Source organism: Bubalus bubalis, chromosome 14, assembly GCF_019923935.1.
Source record: "Bubalus bubalis isolate 160015118507 breed Murrah chromosome 14, NDDB_SH_1, whole genome shotgun sequence".
NCBI classification, from domain to species: domain Eukaryota; kingdom Metazoa; phylum Chordata; class Mammalia; order Artiodactyla; family Bovidae; genus Bubalus; species Bubalus bubalis.
Window position 1 is genome coordinate 2,315,670 of NC_059170.1, and position 19,078 is coordinate 2,334,747.

At 46.7% G+C, this 19,078-nt stretch overlaps 1 protein-coding gene across 3 annotated transcripts in view; it reads left to right on the forward strand.

Moving 5' to 3' along the window:
* The first annotated feature begins 2,940 nt into the window (after positions 1-2,940).
* ZNF217 (zinc finger protein 217) overlaps positions 2,941-19,078 on the forward strand; it is a 39,119-nt gene continuing 22,981 nt past the window's right edge. Inside the window, exon 1 of one of the 3 annotated variants that reach the window (XM_044927505.2) lies at positions 2,941-2,965. The gene's annotated coding sequence lies outside the window, so the exon portion shown is untranslated. Of the gene's footprint in view, positions 2,966-14,766; positions 14,898-18,073; positions 18,292-19,078 lie in introns of those variants that run through there. The other 2 variants (XM_044927503.2, XM_025263270.3) reach the window with 2 other exon arrangements.

Here is a 19,078-nt window from a genome sequence, read left to right on the forward strand (position 1 = left end):
CATGAATTTTAAAAAATAGTTTTCATCAAGTTTATCATATAGTGTTAGAAGTAATTCATTGCTCTTCGAGGCCAGAAACAAAGGCTTTCATTCTTAAGAGACCCAATCAAAGGTTAATTTACCCACTAAATAGCCTCAGACATTCTCAAATGCCGGAAGATGCCTTCAGAAGAAATAAAACTCCTAAGTAGGCCTTCTTTGCTCCCTTTTAGACCCGTGAGAAGGCAGATTTGCCATGAAGGCAATCACCTGCTTTATTTTGGATTCTAAGACTCTGAGCTTTTCTTATGTGTCTTCTTATTTACAGCTAAGGTACTTAATTAAAAATGAAATATAAATCTATCAAACTGGTGGGTAAGGAGAAATTTTTGACAAGATACAGTTTAGGAAAGAGAGGTCTGAAAGAGAAAAATGGAATACGATGTCATAGAGCAGATTTAGGATCCTTCAAAGTGCAAAATAATGTTTTCCAAATAGTTTTTTAAGTGTCTGTCAAATCTGTCAATTACCTGCTTAAGGTTACTTCCCACTTCTTCAAGATCTCTGAAGTTCAGAGTAAATAATCGTTACAACAGTTAAATCCAGTATTTACAAGGAGAGTATTTCCTGAGATTTTGACATTTCAGTTAAGATTGCAATAGGGTTACCCCTGCCTTTTCATAGATGATCAAATATATCACATTGGAAAACCCAGTAATCTTGTTTGGAACCCTCTCTCATGCTCTTGCCCCCAGTAAGAGATCTGCCAGAGAACTTTAATACAAATCAGAAACTTAATTTAAGTAAACGGTACTAAAAGAGAAACTTCTGGCTCAGTACTTTGAATCTTTGGACTATTAATAACCAAGAGAACTGTATTTTCAAGCTGGTGTGTTGCTCATCTATTCTGCTCCCAGCTTTGATCTCAGTATTTACAGAGTGTCTGTAAGGTCTGGAAACAAAGAAGGAAACGCATAATACCATCTTGAACCCTCTTCAATCTGCAAAAAAATAAGAATACAACAGAATAGACTGATAGAATGGTACAATCAAATAACAAAACAATAAAGAGTAAGTACATTAAAGTAAAAGAAATAACACTGTGTTTCCAGACTTGATGGAAATCCTGCCTGTGAACTGGCGGGTGTGTGGAGCCGTGAGTAGCTTGGTGAAACGGGAAACTCCACTGCAGGAAGTGGTGCTTTTCTGATGCTGCTAATTAAGGAATGTGGAACCCTTCCTTCTGAGTCAGCTTGGCGGCATGTGGAACCCTGGGCTGCTTGCTGCTTACATGACTCTTGCATGAAACTTTGGAAATAAAACCAGAATGTCTTGCCACTTAACGCTTAAGAGGCAGGAGGTGGTGTGTGTGTGTGTAAATGGTTCCTAATCTTAAAAATGGTTCGCTGCAGCTGGCCTTGTTATCAGCTGATCATATTTACAGCATCGTCTCAGACGGTGCAACCCACAGAGAGGAATTGGACCATTTATGGGGTCGCATTTTTAAGGTGCCTAGGCTTATCGGAGTATTCTGACGATTCACGACTACTGCACAGCAATAAAAACATCTCTGTGGGACTGTCAACTCTTTGTAATTTCTTTTTGGTAAAGTAAATGTTAATTTGTTTTTTTTCCAAAGGTAATACAGGCATGTAAGAAAAAAATAATTTGAGAAAAAGAGGAGGTAGGAAAAGTTCATGCACAGCCCGTGATAAAAAAATAACCATTAAAAAATGTGTAATAGAAAAATTTTCCAAAAATTTTTTTGATGTGGGCCATTTTGAAAGTCTTTAATTTATTGCAATAGTGCTTCTGTTTTCTGTTTTGTTTTTTTGGCCACAAGGCATGTGGGATCTTAGTTCCCTGACTAGGGATTGAACGCGTACCCCCCACACTGAAAGGCAAAGTCTCAACCTCTGGACTGCCAGGGAAATACCAAGAAATTTTGAAATGAACATAATAGAATCAGTTCTGCAGTTTCAAGATGTGAACCACATTTGCTTCAGTTCTCTCCTATTCGAAATTTGCTAAAGCATTATAAATTCCAATATATCATTGCCATTCTCCTCCTATACTCTTCAATATATGTCTCTAAAAAAAGTGTACATTTTTTTCCTAGTAACTCAAGATGCCATTATCACAGCGAATGAATGAACAATAAGTCCTCGCTATCACATAATGTACAGTCCATGCTCAAATTTCCCTGATAAGAAAACCAATTTTAACAGTTTTATGTATGCTTATGTGCTATTTGCTTACTAAGAAAAAGACATAGTTTATGAAAAATATGATTTTGCATCTTGATTTTTTCCATTTGGTATTTTAACTATTTCCCAATGGCATTATTTTTCAAAACTTTTGGGTTTCAAAATGGCTATGTGCAAAAGTGGGGCATAATTTGGATGATTAGCTATTCCTGTGTGTTTCCACATGGGCATGGAGAGAGAGAGTGTGTGTGTATTGCTCCTCTCCTTATAGTAAATCTTGTTGCCATGCATGTCTTTGTTCATGACACCTTTCCCTTGATGGGGCTGTTTCCTTTGGGTTGATTTCGGGAGTGTTGTTGCTGCATCCACGTGTATGAACGTTTGTAAGACCCTTGACTTGTGCCACCGAGTTGTTCACAAAAGGACTGTACCAATTTACACTTCCACTTACAAAGGATGAGAGAGCCTCTATTAACATGTTTAAAGGCAATGCTTTTCAGAGCTCTTATAAATCATAGGCTGGGGCTGACTCGTGTGTCATATGGTCAGAGCCATCTCAAAATAAATAAATACACATTTTCTATGGCCATAAAAAGCTGGCATGCGCAGACTGCCAAACAAGCACAAACTAACTTTGATTAAACGAGGAAACCGGGCTGCTTGTTGAAAATGTGGTAATGAGATAGTCTCTACCGGCCGGGAAGCCGGCCGTGGAGGGGGAGGGGCGTCCTGCGTTTCTTCCTGCCTCTACCCATCCTGGAGAAGGCAGAAAGGAACAGGTCAGCGATCTTTACGTTTTTTTTTTTTTTTTTAAGCTGAGTGTTTTTGTTTCCATATGGCTGAGGGGATGATGCAAAAATACGGTTGAAATCGGGTTGGAAACTAGCAGAAAACTTCTGGTGGCAGGCGCTTCCTGTAAACGCAGCCCCGTGGTACCGGGTAACAGAGGATTAAGGCAGAGCCATTTTAGCCTGGAGTCCAAATTCTACTTTGTTTCCTTGGGGACACGTTGTTCTTATTCCTTGACTTCAGGCACAAGTGCTTGAGAAACTTGTTTATTTCTGTTTGTAGCATTATTTAAAGGACATAGCATAGTAGTTACAAATCATTATAGAAAATTCAATTAGTTTGGAGAAATTTATGTGTCAGATTTTTAACTTTAAACAGGGAAGAAAGAAAGCCTATGTCATTACTGTTGTGTTTATGGGGGAGGAAAAAAAAAGAGAAAAGGAACTTGATAAGAAAATAGCAAGATAGTCTTTAAGAGCATCCGAATCTTTCATTCTTTTCTTTTCTTTCTTTTTGTAAAAATTCAGGAAAGATGGTCCTTTTTTCCTCATTTACTTTTACACTGTTTTCATCCCACTCGCCGAAGCCACAAGTGGGAACAAAACATAATCTCCTAAAATATTTTTAAGAGGACACGCAGGCTTGGTATTTGTAAAAATATGTCAACAAAATGTGCTAACCACATTTGAAAAAAAAAAAAGTTGTCAAAGAGGCCAAGGGGATTAGTTCAGCTGAAGGGCTGATTAGGACAGGGAGAAGGATGGCTCCTGTCATTCTGGCTGACGTTTACTGAGTTACCTTTAAGGTTTTTAAGGGCCCATTGCCATCAGCTCCTTTAAGCCTTAAAGGTATCCGGTGCACTGGGGACTCATTATTCCCATTTTACAGATGAGACAGGGAGGCTAAGTCATTGGGCTGAGGTCTCTGGGCAGTGGAGTCAGGATGTGGATCCAGGAAGGCTCTGGGACGGCATTTGATTCAGTTCCGGTTTCTGGGGGAAACGTGCTGTGTTGGTGCTGAGAGCTGCTGAAAGTGAAGTGGTGAAGGCTTTGGGGCGGGATTAACCAGCTCCAGAGGTTTAGGGCAGCTGTGTGATCCCTCGTCTAGACTCAGGGATTTTTTGGCCACTCTGTGCCTCTCTAGGGTGTGGCCCTGGCCCTGATCTCCTCTCCAGCATTTCCCACTGCCCTGCTGGCGGCGTGGCCTGAGAGAGCGCACCTACAGTCTGGAGGCTGCTGTTTGCGTCCCTCCCCGCTGCCCCTCACCTCCCACCTCGTCCTTCACTGGGCCTCCTTGACCTTCCACTGGGAGAAGATGCCCAGGGGATACCGAAAGACGGGTTGTCTCTGAACCCCGGAGAGATTGCCCAGATTAAGGTATCCTTCTGATTTTTCAAAGGATTTCACTTGCTTAGTCCATGTTGGGTGGACTAAAGATGATTGAAAGCGACTCAGTTCTGGAGAGAGCAGTCCGGGTCCAAAGCCTTTTCTCTCTCTCACCTACTATAAATACACTCGCTTCTCTAACCCATGGAGAAGCTCCTTAGCAGGGTTCTGCAGTGGCTGAGCTTCTGTGGCCGTAGGCGATAATCTTTATAATATTCAGCTCAGTCCAGTTCAGTGGCTCAGTCGTGTCCGACTCTTTGAGACCGCATGGACTGTAGCCTGCCAGGTTGCTCTGTCCATGGGATTCCCCAGGCAAGGATACTGTAGTGGGTAACCATTACCTCCTCCTGGGGGTCTTCCTCACCCAGGGATCCAACCCCCGTCTCCTGCATTGGCCAGCGGGTTCGTTACTGCTGAGCCACCTGGGAAGCTTGCTGTGTGACAAATTGGCTCCAAAGCTTTTTACAGGGGAGGATTTGTTCATTTCTCTTAAATACACTTGTCAGTGGGTATTCTTACCTCCATCTGTAAAATGGGGAGAAGAGGCAAAGAAAGTTCAAATGAGGTGACAGGATGCACAGCTGGGTAGTGCAGAGTCTCGGTGTGAACCCAGCTTCATGAGCTCAGCCCTTTAACCACCGTCCACGTGACGGCTCAGTGGCAGGTCTCTAATCTGGGTGAAGGGGGCACTAAGTCGGCCTGGGTGTCCAAACGTGGTGCATACAATGTACTGGGACCATAGTAAGTGCTCCATCAGAGAGCCTTATTATTATCCTCTGTTCTCCTAAGGCCAAGGTCAACAATTTAGGATAAGAAAGAATGGCATGTGGCAGCCTGGGCTTTGGAATCAAATCGGGCTATAATTTCATTTTTTTTTTTTTAACATTTGTATAATTTCATTTTATTCTTTTTGAACCTCAAGGAAGTTAAGCTAGTAAGTCAGAAAGCAAACCTCTGCTGGCTCCAGTTTCCTCATCTGGCAAATGAATTTAAATATACTTAATTTATAATATAAACTCATGTATAATTACATAAATATAGATGGGTTATCAGGAGAACTCAGTAACAGCCTGATGGGGCACATTACGTGTGGTGTTAAGACTGGCCCATAGCAGGGGCTCAATAAATTGTTTGATTTTTCCTGTCTCCTTATCCTTCTTATGTCTTCTATTACTATTGTTGTTGTTATCAAAGTCGCCTGAAAATATGAACACACAAATATCTGAGTGTTTTTGGCAAAGGAGATTATCTGCTTGACTATTTTAGGAGTATTCTTCATTTTTACCATCTCTTTAATAAGCTTCTTAGTACCCAGTCATCATTCCTCTGCTCAAACCATTCAATGGCTCTCAGGTACATTCAGATAAAATCCTATCTTCTTAAAACCCCAAAGGCCCCAGGCAACTGATATCATCGCCACCGCTCTCATTTTCTGATTTGTCTCTTTCTACTCCTTGAATCACTGGGCATACCCTTGAAGGTCGTTGCAGGGCCGGCCTTTTAGACTCTTTCCCCAGGGGTGCCCATGGCTCTCACTGCCACCCTGTTCAGATCCTTACCCAGATGCCTGCCCCCATGAACTCATCCCGGACTCTTTATTTAACACCCCCTCCCCCCTTTATCTCCTGACCGCTTCTCCCCTTATTTTTGTCCACGCCACAAGGCACGTGGGGGCTTAATTCCCTGCCCGGGAATCAAATCCGCATCCCTGCATTGGGAGCGAAGAGCCTTAACCACCAGCCCGCCAGGGGAGTCCCGGCACTTAATGGAACATGGTAGAACATTAAATGCTAACTCTGTGACGATAGGCGTTTTGACTGGTTTGCTTTCCAGCTGCATTCCTAGCACCTGGAACAGTGCCTGGTACACAGTAGGTGCTTAATAAATGTTTGTTGAGCAGGAGAGAAAATGCACGCGTGAATGAAGGAGCCTAGGGAGCATGTTTATTTAGTTAAATAGTACAGCTAAGAACACGTTCTTTTAATTAAATGTGCGATGTGCTAAGTCGCTTCAGTCATGTCTGACTCTTTGCCACCCTATGGAGTCAGGCTCCTCTCTCCATGGGGTTTTCCAGGCAAGAATACTGGGGTGGGTTGCCATTTCCTTTTCCAGTGTTTAATTAAATAGAACAGCTAAATATTGAGCCACTTCCTGTGGGCCAGCAACTGCGACATGGAGGAAACTGGCCTTCCCTTCAAGGGGCCTGCAGTTTACACAGGTGGGCTCAGCCTGGTCCAGCAGGTATCACAAAGGAGGGGCGGAAGGGTGACTGAACCAAGAGGGTGGAGGCCTCTGGAGCGGCCCTGGGGGGTGGGCAGGGGGCTGTGGGGCCTTGTGCACACGGATGGCACATGCGTTTGGAGACATTCAGGCTGACAGGCCAGCGGCCGGAGTAGGGAGACGGGTAAGCAGAGAGCGCTGCCTCTCCTGTTCCTGAAAGGGCTGTAGGTGGGGGTACTAAACATTTTATCTCCTGGTTTTTTTTTTTAATTTCTGAGGTTATTCCACACAGTTTGGAATTTCTTGTTAGTAGGCATGTGTATGCTTTACATGAAAAGAGATTAAAATTTTAGCTCTCACCAAAGTGCCCTGGATCCTTGCCCATTTTTGAGAATTAGCCAAATTTGGTGTATTTGCATATATATATATTTGTTTATTGAGATATAATGATGTGTAACATTGTATTAGTTTCAGGTTGTACAAGATAATGATTTGGTTATTTATGTATATTGAGAAATGATCAGCATGAATATGTCTTATGATGTGTGTGTTCATAAATATATTTACATCACACACACACAAATATGCGTGTGTATATGTATACACATGTGTACATATACATAATGTAATACCTATAAATGTACATCATTAAATATATACTGTATATGTAGATGTGTGTATTTATGTATATGTAAATATATATATAAACATAAACATACGTATTTATGTAATACACATAAATATACAATATACATGTATTTCCTTTGGAAAATACATTACTGTGTATATGTTTTTTAAGAAAGTATGGCATTACTTTTTGCAACTTTAAAAAAAATTTTATTTTTTAATTGAAGAATAGTTGCTGTACAGAATGTTGTTGTTTTCTGTCAAACATCAACATAACTCAGCCACAGGGAGCAGCTTTGTCCTTTGATTCCACCACGTCTTGGCGACCTGGCCATACTGCTTCATTCTTCCCAGCTGCTATCCGCATTCTTCAGTTCGGATAGAGCACAGTGCACGCAGCGTTTTCCTTTTGATGAACACGGGGTTGCTTCCAGGGTTTCACTCATAAATAATACTGCAGTGAACATCCTTGTACACGCTTCTTTATGTAACTGAGGGATTATTTCTCTAGAGCAGGTATTCTAATTACATGCTTTTCTGCTTATGTATTCATCTGTTTACGATTTCTCCTGTTAAAATATAAGATCCACAAGGGTAGGAATCCAGTCCGTTTTGTATCTCACTGCTTAAGTACTATCTAGCTAAGTGCCTGGGACCGAGGAGTGCTCCCAAATAAATACTTCTGGAATGCATCTGGCCAAAAGATCGGCTGGGGCCGCGTGTAGTTTTGTTCCCTGAGAGAGGGAACTATGGTTTATTTTGGTAAAACTGGAGATTTTACCGCATTTCCATTGCACAGGGCAGTGGCAGGGGTTATTGGTGGGGCTCAGGAACAGGTAATCTGGGTTAAGAAGACAGGGACAAGAGGATCGGTTATGAGACTGCTACACAGATCAGAATGAGACAAGAACCAAGGACTGTGGAAATAAAAAAGGAAAAGGGTGCATTTGAGAGATTCTGAGATGGTAGGAGTTGTAAGACTTCCGAACTGATCAGCTCTGACAGGCAGTGTAAAAAGGAGGCATGGAAGTTTGAGACTTCATCTTACAAACATATACTGCCTCCCAGCTCTGCGAAAAGCACTCTGCTAATTGCTGCTGGGACGTGATTTGCATGACCTTTCCTCCTTACCTTCAGTACCTTCACAGGAGACTTGCAGACTGTTAGGGGAGCTACGCCGGGGACAAGGGAAGGCCAGGGAGTGACAGCGGTGGGAGGGGAGCAGCCCAGGACGGGGGCGGGGAAGCTGGCTGGGCGAGGAGGCTTCAACCTTGCCCCAGAGCTGCTCAGGGCTGAACGTTCAGGAAATAAGTGTCAACAGTGTGCATCAGGGTTCATTTTTAGGAGCTTTAGGTTGGTGACAGAGCTGAGGTTTGACATTGGGTTCAAATGGTCCACTGACCTTCATCTGGAAGATGGGGAATCAGGCTGTTAGCTGTGTGACCTCAGACAGCCTGCTCAAGGCTCCTGAGCCTTGGTTTCCTCTTTTTTAAAAGAAAGGCATAAGATGGTTAAGTAATAAGGACTTACTGTATCATACAGGAACTCTGCTCAGTGTTAAGTAAAAATAAAATTTTATTTTTATAAATAGAGCATCTATCTGATAATTAAAAAAAAAGGCAATGGGGAAGAAAAAGGGAAAGGCAGTAATAACTCAAGGGGTGAAGACTGATCAGATTACAGCCGGTGCCAGGTGTGGTGATCAGGGCGGCAGGGCTGAGTCTGAGCTCCTACCCTCAAGGGGAGGAGAATGTGGTCTTGAAGTAAGAGGACTGTAACTTCTTTGCTTTTTGCCACGCTTCTTTTTTTAAGTGGGATGAGATCCTTTGGGAGATAATCTCTCGAGGAAGAAACACTTGAAGTTTGATAGTTCTTTCGGTCTCACTTTTTTTTTTGGTGGCAAACTAGTGCTCTTAGAACAAAGTCCAAAGTCTTCAGAGGGCCCACTAGGCCTTACCAGAAATTCTGTCTGTCTTCTCAGAGACATTGGGATTTCGGGGCAGGGCCCAGATATGATCAGATCTGACTTTTTAAAAACAATATTTATTTATTTTTTTGGCTGTGCTGGGTCTCGTTACGGTGTGCCAACTCTTTGTTGCACTTTGCGGGATTTAGTTCCCAGACCAGGGATTGACCCTGGGCCCCCTGCCCTGGGAGCCTGGCATCGTAGCCACTGGACCACCAGGGAAGTCCCCAGATTGGACTTCTGAGCCGTAAGGAGCTTGGGGTGTGGCAGAGATGTACTCGTTGGTGTCCACTTCCCTTGCAGTTGTTTCCCCAGCACGCGGGGAGAACGCGCGGCTCACAGTAGGTGTGTGTGCCGTTGGCTGAATACTGTTAAACGTCTGTACTGAAATCAGTGAAGTCAACGTTTCACTGTGTTACTGGGAGAGCGTAGTGAGATAGTAGATGGCAAGTGCCTGGCACACAGCACTCGTCCTCAGTTGGCATCTGGCGTTTAGTGGACATCTACTCTGTTCTCGTAGGACATCCGCAGGGTCCTGGGGAGATACCATGAGGTGCTGGGTGAGGCCTCGCTGGCGTCTGCACAGGAAAAGGAGGCCATTGTGATGAAGGACACTGGGGTGAGGGGCAGGGGAGAGAGGCGCTGAGGGGGAGGCCCAGGCAGGGGACCCCACGATGAGGGAGGCCCCGTGTCTGTGGATGAGGACAGAGGCCCTAGGGGTGGTGGGTGCTGAATGTAGGCACCTGGCTCTGCTGCTTATTACCAGCTATTTAATCGCTGGGTGCCCAGGTTCTTTGTCTATACAAATGGGAAAACACAGGCCCTGCCTTGCAGGATTGTTAGGTGGATTAAATGAGTTACAAAGTGAAAAGCACATGTGAACCCTGTTAATGTTAGCGCTTCTCGGCAGGTTGGCCCGTTTCTGGCATGGAAGCTTTTTAAGTCTTGGTGGTTTAGTCCACACAGCCCATCCCATGGCAGAGACATGCAGGAGGCTCTGCTGGCAGTGAGTTTGGACAAGTCCCCATTTTGATGGAGTTAACAGTCTGATTCAGACCAAAAACATAAAAGGAAATAAAATTCATAACCAACCAACTATATAAACCATTTACTACACCGATCATCTCATCCAAACCAGAGAAAAGTGAGTTCAGAGCCTCCGAATGCTCTTCTAGCAAAGTACAGGACCTGTTGGGTTTCAGGTCAAATGGACATGAGTTTAAGCAAACTCCGGGAGATAGTGGAGGCCAGAGGAGCCTGGTGCCATAGTCCATGGGGTCGCAAAGAGTAGGACAGGACTTAGCGACTGAACAACATAAGGTCATCAAGGGGGCTGAGTTCCAAGAATATTGAGAGTCGAGTCCAGACAAAAGCGGAGCCCCCTGCCGAGCTGATACTGAGCAGTCAAGATAAGAGTTATGGTAGCAGTCCTTTGCTGTTATAGATTCCCTCTGGTATGATGGAGGGCAACCCAACCATCCAGCTAGGCAGGATGAATAGAGATTAGAAGCCCCCTTGTACATATGAGGAAACAGCCCAGACCCCTGTGAGTGGCCTAAACACTCAAACTTCAGGTCCCTTTTGGCTGGATCTCACTGCAGCTGAGTTCTGCTGTTCGGTTGCTGTGTCCTGTCTCACTCTTTGCGACCCCATGCACTGCAGCACACCAGGCTCTCCTGTTTTTCACTGTCTCCTGGAGTTTGTTCAAACTCATGTCCATTGAGTAGGTGATGCCATCCAACCATTTCATCCTCTGTCGTCCCCTTCTCCTCCTGCCCTGAATCTTTCCCATCATCAGGGTCTTTTCCAGTGAGTCATCTCTTTGAATCATGTGAGTTCTGTACATTAATTTTATTTCTGTATTCATTTGTCTGGAATGCATTTATTGATTGCTGCTGTAGACAGACATCATACTGAGACTTAGATGTCAGCCCAGAACAAATCACAGTGTCATGTATTTTTATGGAGTTTAAGCTCTAGTAGGAAGGGGCGAGGAAGGCACAATTGCTATAATGGTGAGTGTGAGGGCATCGGTTTGAGCTGGGGGGTACCCAACAGGGATTCGTGATCCAGTGTCCGTGTCAGCGGCTGACCCATCTCACTACGGGACCTTTCTTCTCCATCTGCATTCCCTTCCCGGAGAGCCTCATACGATTCTATGGTCTTATGGATCCGTTAGTGGTGGGGGATTGTGGGAGAAGGTCTGAGAGTTGAAATCCAGAAATAATTCCTGGACGTCTAAATGGAGCTGGAGTAGACAGCTGGAAATATATTTTGGGGTTTGAGGGGAGAAGTCTGGGTGGGAAATATACAAATTTAGGCGCCTTGTAGATGGTATTTTGAGCCATTGGACAGGATGAAATACTTGGAGAATGAGTAGGAAAAAGACCAGGCTCCTGTGTTGGACCCTGGAACACTTCAGAATCTGGAGTCAGGGGAACAGAGCTAGTGAGGGCATGGAGAAGGAGCCGCCAGTGAGGACTGGTGGAAATGAGGTGGACAGGCGGTGTCCTGAATCAGAGGAGAAGGTGTTTGGAGGAAGGGGTTGACTTTGTCAAGGACTGCAGATGAGATACAGTAAAGCAAGACCAGAGAATTGACCATCTTTGATCTCTTGCTACCAGGTCCAAAAACCAGGCCTTGCAGCTTCCCTGGTGGTCCAGTGGTTAGGGCTCTGCCTTTCCACTGCAGGGGGCACAAGTTCGATCCCTGGTCCAGGAACTAAGGTCCTCCATGCTACCCAGTGCCACCAAAAAACCCCAAAGAAGCCAGTCCTTGCCTCTGTCTCATTATTTCCTTGCTTCCCTGTTCTCACTCGCTGGGCCCCTTGCAGGGGCCTCCCCAGGGAGCCTGTCCTCTGCCCTGAGCCTTTTCACCTTCTGCGCCTCATCTTAGAAAGCTTTCCTGGCGGGGTCTGCTCCTTAAGGAGCCCCAGTCCAAAAAACAGCAAGCTCTTTCTGTCTCCACAGAGCCTGTGTTGTCTGCCTCCCTCTAGAAAACAAGCTCCAAAGGGGGCAAGAGCTCCGTCTGCTTTGCTCACTGTAAGCTCGGGCTCCGGAGCCTGCGATAGTGCCAGGCCCGCCAGACTTTGGGCTTACAAGCTTCATGCAGACTCTCAACCCTCTCAGGTCTCATATGAACAGAAATATTTATAGAAATAATGATATTATTACATAGTTCTTCCAGTTTTATTTTGTGCTCAGGCACACAGCTGTGTCTGACGCTTTGCGACCCCATGGACCTTAGCTCTCCAGGCTCCTCTGTCCATGGGATTCTCCAGGCAAGAATACTGGAGTGGGACGCCTTTCCTTCTCCAGAGGATCCTCCTGACCCAGGGGTCGAGCCTGCGCCTCTTGTATTGGCAGGAAGGTTTTTTTTTAACCACTGAACCACCAGGGAAGCCCAAATGATTACCATTATAGCATTGTATAAGCCTAAAGTGTACAATATAGTAATTTGATATATGTACATGTTTCAGAAATGATGACCACAATAAGTTTAATTAACACGTACCATTTCACATAGTTACAAATATTTTTTCCTTGTGATGAGAAAGGTCTACTTCTACAAGAATCTAGCCAAAATCACAAAACTTTAAATGGAGTGGACGTGACTGAGGGACTGAACAGACACAGACAGACACACATAACCTATAAAAATGTTGAATCACTATGCTCTATACCTGAAACTAACATAGTATTGTAAATCAATTATACGTTTTGGGGGGAGGGTCTTAGTTCCCCAACCAGGGATTGAACCCTGGGCCACTGTAGTGAACGCTCTGGCTCCTAAGCACTGGACTGCCAGGGAATTCCTTAACTATACTTCAATTAAAAAAAAATTTTTTTTAAGATTTACTTCCCCCTCTCTCCCTCCATCACACCATTTTATGGATCAGGAATGGAAACCCATGGCGATGAAATAGTATTCTAGGATTAATCCAACTGTCTAGAGGTTGAAACAGGAATATTTGAGCCCAAGATTGGATTACTGGAGAGAAGACATTCCAACATCTTGCCACAGCTCCCTGCCCAGAGAGAGTTTAAACCTCTCAGGAGGAACAGAAGCTGATTTTTTGAAAAGCTCGGGAGAGAGAACTAGGCGAAGGGAACCACAGGGCTGGAGACTCTGGGTCAGAGAGAAGGCTGAAGCTTAGAGCTCTGAGTGACGGGCTTGCCAAGACTTGAGGCTGGAGAGTCAGGCAGGGCCCAGATCGGCAGGGCTGGCAGGCAGGCCCTGGAGCTTGTTCTTTTTTCCTGAGGCAGTAGGAAGCTGTTAAGCAGGGTGGTGACACCATCTGATTTACACTGTAAAAAGATCTCTTGGGCTATGGGTGGAGAACATATTAAGGCAAACCTAGAAAGGAAGAAGTTTGCAGACGCCGTGGTGTGCTGGCAGGAGTGAGCGCTCTCGGTGCTGTGGGGCAGCCTCGTGTTGGAGATGAAGGTCCGTGGGCAGGTTTGAGATATATTAAGGTGGAGGCTACAGGCCCTGCTGATGGATAAAGAAAGGCGGGGTGTGTGTGTAGGGGGGATGGAGATGAAATACCGCCGTTTGATTTCTAGATTTTGGCATAAGTGGACAGATAGAAGATGGTTCCCTGTTGTGAGATGATGATGAAAACTGGATTTCAGGACATGCCAGTTACCTTCCTCTCCTATTGGCACCCCCTTCTCACCCCACGGGTCCCCATCTAGAATATTCGATGAGGACAAAAGCTTTAAAGAGGTGCTCCAAATGTTATGTGACCCATGTAATTTATTTTTCTTCTAGTTTTATTGTGATATATTCAACGCACAGCATTGTGTAAGGTTAAGGTGTATAGTGTAATGGTTGACTTAAAAAACAATCATGAAGTGATCATAGTTTAGTGAACCCCCCATCATCTCATACCCACACACACACACACACACACACACACACGCAGATTTTCTCTTATGACCAGTACTCAGGATTTACTGTTTTGCTTTCATAGATAACATTAACTACATCAATCATGTTAATTGTATCAGTCGTGTTAATTACATCAATCGTGGTGCATACTACATCCCTTGTACTTGTTTATATATATATGTTAATACCTATATTTGAGGTATAGCTGATGTACAGTATTATATGTTTCAGGTATACAAAGTGACTCAAAGCTTTTAAAGGCCCGTTTATGGTGGTTAGAGAATACCGGCTCTGTCCTCTGACTTGTACACTACATGCTTGTAGCTTGTTTACTTCCCTGTGGAGTAGTTTGCAGCCCTCATCTTCCTCCCCCGTCTTGCCCCTCCCCCTCTCCCCTGCCCCTCCCCGTCCCGCACTGATAACCACCAGCTCGTTGTCTGTATCTGAGTGTTTCTTTTTTTTTTGCTATATCCTCTAGTTTGTTTTATTTGTGACCCGTGTAATTTGTCAAGAAAGTTTAATTGGCACTTTGAGTGGAGACCTCCTTGGACCAATCCTGCAGGATAGTGGAGGGGGGCTGTGGATAAGTTGTGCTTGTAGGGTGGGGGAGGGTCCTCAGTCAAGTTACCAGTCATGATTGGTTAGTCAAGTCGGGATTGCATCTAAACCTCTATTTATATTGAGCCTTATTCTTGGCTCCTCCCTTTTTTGGTTTGCTTATAAAAACCAGCAATCACATCTCTTCCAGTATTGTTCCGAGTCAGGTGGACGGGGCCAACTCAGGGAGAAAGAGGCCCCCCTGGTTCCAGACCCTGTCTACCCTTCTCAAAGGTAATGTCTGCTATTTGTTTTCTATCATGTACTGCTGTGTGGTTTTACAGGGCATTTAGAATTGTGAGATGACTGCAGGGGATCAAGAAACTTCATAGAAAAGAGAAGTTTCGTGTTCCCTGGAGTGGTTGGTGATCCCTGCTTCCTTTAGAGCTTCAGTCTTGTTAAAAGAGCTGCCCCGGTTTCCTTCTCAAATGTCCCTTGTAGTTTGCAGAGCTGGCAAGGGTTTGCCTAACTTTTTCATTTTCTTTTCCTGCTAACTCCTCACTGCAGTTTTTCAGGTTTTCCTGCTCTGAACACTGAATTCTTTTAAGTCTGTCTTGGCACCGTTTCAGCCCCTGGATTTACATACAGTTTCCAAATCGCTTCTCTATAATAGTTCCACAGTAAAACAAATACTTGCGAAAGTAAGATAGTACTGGCATTCTCTTCTTCTCATTAAGGCTAACTCAAATGGTGATTCCAATGGATGTTAAACATAGCAAATCAGAAGGGGTTTGGTTTTGTTTTGTTAGAAAGCTGAGAATGCGGTGGCAGGCAGGAGGAGCTGGAGAGAAAATCAGAAGTTAGCTAAAGGCAGAGGGCTCCTATCACGAGGATTAGATCAGAGATAATGGTGCGATTTTATAAGCATACATTGGGAAATAGATCTTAAGGAGGGCTGGTCTGTTTGGATAATTGTGAGAAATGAGGTGTAGCTGATGTGTGTGGCATTAAGAAGGGGTGAAGTGGGGTCTTCCCTCTCTCCCCGAATAACGTGTGAGCAGGAGCATCAGCTCACATTGGAAGGGACATTTCTGGCTCCATTGTTTGTGTCGCCTGCGTCTCTGCAGCACCTGACTCGTTTAGAGAGAGTCGAGCTGGGGGGTGGCGATGGCAAAACAGGATTACGCGTGGGCGGAGCTAAGTATATGGAGCCCAACGCTCGGTTTTCGATTTTCATTTCTTAAGATAATAGTTCTTAGCTTTACCACAAAACCGAGTGTTCCCAGTGTCCTCCTGTTGCTTCTGGAGTTTTCATTCTTAATTGTTTTAACCATACATGCTTTCCAAGGAAATCTGAAGTGTGGGTCTCCGCCTTCTATAAGGGACGAATGTGGCTCACGAGACGCCCTTACGACGCATTCAGCTCACTCTGTTGTCCATTTAAAAACACAGTACGTGTTTGCAACCCAGCTCTTGGACACTGGCAGAATTTTGCAACGACTTCCCAGTTTTGTTGGCACGCCTCCAGGAACAAGGTTCTTTGTAATTCTTTGCTCAAACATAAGGATCGCCTATAAAACTCTTAGCGGACAGTTTAGTTAATACAATTATCTTTCAATTTAAAAGCCACAGCATAATAAGGTTTTTTTGTTGTTGTTTTGGCCAGGCCTGAGTGTGGGGAGGGGAGAGGAACAACCATATGATGTAACTAACAAACCATATGATGCTCTTAGGCTCACAAAGTAGCAGCTCTGTGAGGGAATAGGGAAAAGCACCATTTTTTTTTTTTTTTTTTTTTTTGCTCAGAAAATAATTCAGTAGCAACAAGGTCTGAGAGCCGGGATCCTCATTGTTCTTAGTGAAACGATTATTTGTCAAACATTTTGATTGTTTCCCTATTCCTACTGAAAAGTTGGGACTTGTCTTTTTGCTCCATTTTGACACTAGGCGTTTTAACTCTCAGTGCTATTGTGTTTACAGCATTCAAGGTTTCAGAGTTCAAAGGTTATCCATTAACATGTAGAGTGAGGCTACACTTCGGTGAAGACTCAATTTGGTTTCACTTGTTCATTGTTTCTTTGTTTTGTAGTTCTGCCCAGAGTCATTTGTTTTGATAAGTTAAATGAAGGTTCTTGTTTAGGAAGAGTGTGTGTCTTTGGACTGTGTTTTGGGACGTGACTATCAAGACTTAAAAATTTTTTTAAGAATGATATTCATCTTTCCTGAGAAAAGGAACTTTAGTACTGGAAGTGATGAAGTGATCAATATCAGTGTACTTGAGCGAAAAAAAGTTCTGGCTTAAGACTCCTTCTGGCACTGCTAATTAACTAAGTATGAGTAAGTAATTGGTTCATTTCCTTTTAAAAAAAAGACTAACCAGACTATATGTGGGGTTAGTAGTTATATATAAAATGACAGCAAAACATCACACTTGGGCAAATTCTTCCCCTTTGCTAAGAAACTGTCTCTCAAATTCCATTTCCTATTTTATTAAGGATTGCACTGCTCACCAGCGGAGCATTTAGGTAGGGCTTTTTGGGGGTACTGACTTATTAAATATATACTTGAAGGGCCTTTCTTGATACGTTTTAAGTTTTTCCATTTTGGATACATTGAAGGCCAATAAAAAAAAACACTTAGCTATTCGTTTGTGGCGACTTGCATAGCTTTTACTTTTGCATTCGTTTGCATCTTGAGGCAGAGAACTTGGTGGATGTGATTACTGCTTCTGTGGTTCCTCCTTGGGATTTACGTAAACTGGGGGGGAATATCCCTGGCCTTCGGAATCATAACCTTTGTGCGTATGTGTGAACAAATAAAAAGAATAGTTGGGAAACGCTTTCAGTTAAGGGGAGGGAGAAGGCTTATTTTGCTTTTTGGTCCCCAGCTTTAAGTCTGATTTCACCCATGTGGATTTCTATCAAAGCCAAGATGATTCTTGGAACCTAGGCCAAGTTTAGAAATTTCAAGTTGGACCAGCGCAAGCTCAGCCCTTTGAGAAAAACAGTGACAGTTAAAAGATAGTTCTGTGCAGATGCACATTTGAGAGACATTTAATCATCTCATCTCATGGACCCTTCTCATGCCTGAGGAAAACCTGAACAAAACGTGCACAGCTGCCTCCTGACCCCCCCGATGGGCGTCAAGGCCCGTCCTGGCCGGGGGCAGGGCCGCTGACCCGGCGTCCGGGCACACCTTGCGGGGGCGGGGCGGCGGCACTGCGCCTGCGCGCGGCCCTAGCGGCCCCCGCCCCGCGTACCTGTCACTGAACCGCCGGCGCGCGGGCCGCGTGAGGCCGGATGGCGGGAGCGGAGGGGGGCGGGGCGGGCAAGGGCGCGCGCGTGCGCCGGCGGCGCGGGGTCCGCGGGAGCGCGCCCGCGCCCACGTCCGGGGGGCGGGGCGGGGGCGCGCCGCGCGCGTCACGTGGCCCGGGGGCGGGCCTGTGGGAGGGACCGGCGGCCGGCGGGGCGGGGCGGGGCGTCGCGGAGCCGCGGGGCCGAGGGCGGGCGCAACAGCTGCTCCGCGAGCACTTTCTGACCCAACAGTCCCCGTGCGCCGGACGCGCCGCGGCCCTGCGGCCCTGGGGACCCCCGCGCCTGCACTGTCCCCGCGCGGACGAGTAGGGGGCGCCCGTGCCTCGGCCCCCCGTGAGCACCCCCGCCCCGCTCACCTTAGCCCCGCGCCCGAGGTGAGCCCGGCCCCCAAATTCTCCGGGCGGGGGTGGGCTGGGGTGGGGGCCGCCGCCTTCGGTGGGGGGGGGCTCCCCGGTGCGGGGTCCCCAGGCGGTCTCGCCCGCGGGCTCTGGCCCGGCGAGGGGCCCCGTGCGGGCGCGGGGCCCGGAGGTGCCGGCACAAAAGGCCGAGGGGGGCTCGCCGTGGCCCCCGCCCCGGCCTCCCCGCCCCTGCTCCCGCGGACCCCGGCCGCCGCAGGTAGAGGGGCGCCGCGCCCCCGAGCCCGCCCCCCGCCCCTGCCTTCCACCCCGCCCCTCTCGGGCGCCCCCTCCCCACCCGGCTGCGCGCGATCCCACCGGCGCGGTGCCGGGGAGCCCCGGGTGTGCACCGGCGGTGTGGCCGTCGCGCTCACTCCGGGGGACCTCAGCACGGCCGGGGGCGCGGGCGAGCCCGGGGCCCTGCGCGGGGCTGGGCCGGGGGCTTCTTTGAAAAGTTGGGTGGCTCCGCCCGGCGGGTCCCCACGGTGGCTGGCCCGGCCGTGGGGGGCGGGCTGGCGCGGGGTCCCCGGCGATGGCCCGGGAGGGGCCGGCGCAAGTTGGGAACGGGCAAAACAGTGCGTCCTAACAGGCGTCCCCCGCAGACAATGGCCGGGACCGGGCGCACGGGCCGGCGGAGGGCGCGTCTACCGGGCCGAGGGAGGGGCTTGGCCGCACCGCAGACCCGGGTGCGCACCCCGGCCAGCCCCCTGGGCGCCCCCAGACCCGTCCCCGGGAGTCCCGGGCTTTTGCCCATCCCAGAGCAGGC